The sequence below is a fragment of the Octodon degus genome, unplaced genomic scaffold, assembly GCF_000260255.1.
Source record: "Octodon degus isolate 3935 unplaced genomic scaffold, OctDeg1.0 scaffold00372, whole genome shotgun sequence".
NCBI classification, from domain to species: Eukaryota; Metazoa; Chordata; class Mammalia; order Rodentia; family Octodontidae; genus Octodon; species Octodon degus.
Genome location: NW_004524948.1, coordinates 890,861 through 894,159, shown reverse-complemented (window position 1 = coordinate 894,159; position 3,299 = coordinate 890,861). Strand labels below are relative to the sequence as shown.

The following is a 3,299-nucleotide window of genomic DNA, read 5'->3' as shown; positions in this document are numbered from 1 at the left end:
CAATGGCTGTGACTCATTCACATGGCTGACACTGACATAGGATCTACAATCTGAGGATAAATTCTGAGGGGTATGACTGACCTTATCAAATCCAAAAGCTACAATTCTTGTTACATAGTCTTGCTTTATCATTGTCTTAACCATCCAGCAGAAAAGTATGAAAAAGAAGTAGAAGTAAAGCCATGTTGTTATGTTGAGCTTTAGTGGACTCCGGTCAAGAACTTCTGACTTTGCCAATCAGGCGGAAGATTCAATACTATTATAGACTACTAGACTATTTTGGAATATTTTACTGAATTCTCACATCTATATTGTTTAAATGACAGAACTGAACAAAAAGGGGAATACAGATGAATGTCCATTTTGTATCTGTGTATGCAAAATGGTTAGGGTAGATATATAGCTACATTCTCTTAGTTCAATGAATGGAGTGATTTGTTTTAATGGTGTTTGTAAATAGGATATCATGTCTGTATCTTGTACAACAGATAACACTAGAAAAAGCTAATAATTGGAACTGTTGGGGCCAGGGAGATGGCTCAGTGGAATAAGCACTTCCCTGGCAAGCGCAAGGGCCTGAGTTCGATCCCTGGTTCCACCAAAAAAGAAAAAAAAATTGAAACTATCCTTCCAATTTGATTTGAAACAGTCTCCTTGCTATTTATTTCTCAATAAAATTATTGAAAATAAAAGAAAGAGAATCGAGATGAATCAGAGCTCTTCACTGTTCCTCATGGTAAAGGAACCAGCTTTTTCTAAAGAGGACAATCCCAGAGGACTGTTGGAGGAGATCAGTTTTGCAACTTTGTTCCCAAAATATAGGGTGGCCTCCTTGAAATAGTGTTTGCCCTTGGTACAGAAGGCATTGAATAAGCACCACATCTAACCACCCTGGACCTGATTGATGGTAGCATGACCGTTTGTACTACAAAGAAGACTTTTGACCCATACATTATCATTACAGCCAGAGATCTAATAAAACTTAGCAAGAAGTGTTTTACTTGAACAGGCTGTACAAATTCTTCAGAATGGTATTGCACATAGGAGCCGGGGAGATGGCTCTGTGGAATAAGGGCTTCCCTGGCAAGCCCAAGGGCCTGAGTTCAATCCCTGGTTCAAAAAAAAAGATATTGCATGTGACATCATTAAAATAGGTTTTTAGTAACAAATAAAGAAAGATTCATAGAAAGAAGACAGCAACTTATTGGTCCCAAAGGATCTACTTTGAAGGCTTTGTAACTCTTAACTGTTACTTTATGGTTCCAGAAAATACAGTCTCAGCCATTAGATCTTTTAGTTGTTTAAAAGAGGTTTGAAAAGTAGTTTTAGAGCTGGCAAAATAGCTCAGCAGATTAAAAACCCTGCTTAGGCAGACGCAGGGCCTGGAAGTTTGATCCCAGGGCCTACCATGCCATCCCTGCCCTCGGGGCCTGCTGAGAGGGCAATTGTGACTGGGCATGGTGGAGCACAACTGTACTCCCAGTACTTGGGAGCCTGTAAAAACAGGAGGATCACTATAAGTCCGATCTACACAGTGAGACCCTGTAGACCCTGTAGACCCTGTCCTAAAATACAAAAAAAAAAAAAAAGTAATTTTAGATGCTGTGAAGAATATGCATCCAATTTATAGTATTAAAACCTTAATGATAAAATGAAAATTAGTGCAACATTCCTAATTATGATCACAAAGTTAGGAAAGATTTTTAGCACAGTTCAAACACAAAAATATAAACAAATGCAAAGAACCAAAGAAGAAAGCTATTAATAAAGAGTACACACCATTCCCACCACAACAGCCAGATAGCCAGACTGACAAAGAATTGGCTACTGGTAAATTTTGAAGACAAATCAGAAGAAGTAACAGAAAACAGAAGCCATAAAGGCTGAACAAGCAGAAGCCCTCAGTAAGAGACAAGAAGAGCATTTATTCCACCTAAAGAAAAGCCAGCTACAAAACTGACAGAAGCTTCCACTGAAATTAAAATTGATGTGGCTGCCATTAAAGAAAAGGTTAAGAAAGCAAATGATAACAAACTTGGAGCTCTTACAGCTGAAGAAGCTAAGCTTAAGCTGGAAGCAGATGCAAAGCAGAGGAAGAAAAAGTGACATTTAAAAACCAAGCCTTGAACTACTAATTTTTTGTTTCCAGAACCGAGGATTGAACTCAGGCCCTTGCACTTGCCAGGAAAGAGCTTATTCCACTGTGCCATCTCCCTGGCCCTGAACTACTAATTTATGAAACTATCTCTTTCATGAAGGATTTGGAGAAACCAGCTCATTAGTTGCCCTACCATACTCTAATCACTTTTTCTTTTTAAGTTTCATTTGTTCATAAAACAAGAACTTTTTATAAATATAAATTATTCTATTTTTCAGGTGTGTTCTGAGAAATTTTGTATTACAAGGTAGTATATATGTCACATATATTGTATAACAGGTTCCAGGCAAGTTTTACTGACACATGATTTTAAGAGTAACTTTTTCATTTTGAATTTTTATATAGGTGTGAATGTGACTACTGTAATTATACATTAGATCCAAACAATGTTTGAAGGCCTCGGTTAGTCTTTTTCTTTAAATAATTTTATTGAGAACCAGTTTCAAAACCAATTACTATCAGTTTCAATAATTAATACAAAATTGTTTATATGGACTAAAGTAAGCACAAAATTGCCCATCATTTTACCCTGTGTTTTAAAGAGACAGCATAAATTGCAGATTAAGCAAGGTGACAGTATATTTCTCAGGGCAGAGTGTGGGAATTTGAAGTTGTCATCGCTGAGGCTTTTAAAACCTGTGCATATGAAATTATAGTAGGTTTGTTCTTCCTGCTTTTACTTGTCATTGGATATATTGTCTTTCCCTGAAGCCCTAATTCAGCTTTTAACACTATGTCTTTTGGGAACGATAGGTGCGGCAGGAAAGTATTGAAACATTTACTTAAGAAGGAAATTTTGTATTATTTAGCTCAAGTGTGGAAATAAACATGATTTCTGTGAAAATATAATAATAATAATAATAATAAATACATTGCACATTGTTGTTTTAGTGGTTATTCATTGTACAAGACATGATATTCTGTCCACAAACACTAGTGGAACAAATCTCTCCATTCACTGAATTAAGAGAATGCAATTGTACATCTGTCCTATTTTGAATATACAGATACCACATGATCATTCATTTGTTTTTTTTTTCCTACAGTTTTATTGATAAACATATAGCAATGAGACAGTTTCAAATCAAATCGGAAGTACAGTTTCAACAAATAATACACTGCATATATTCTTCTTAGTGGT

At 36.0% G+C, this 3,299-nt stretch overlaps 1 pseudogene; it reads left to right on the top strand.

Annotated features, from left to right (window-relative positions):
- The window catches only part of LOC101587038, a 4,357-nt pseudogene extending 2,251 nt beyond the window's left edge, over nucleotides 1–2,106 (top strand).
- The last annotated feature ends 1,193 nt before the right edge of the window (nucleotides 2,107–3,299 follow it).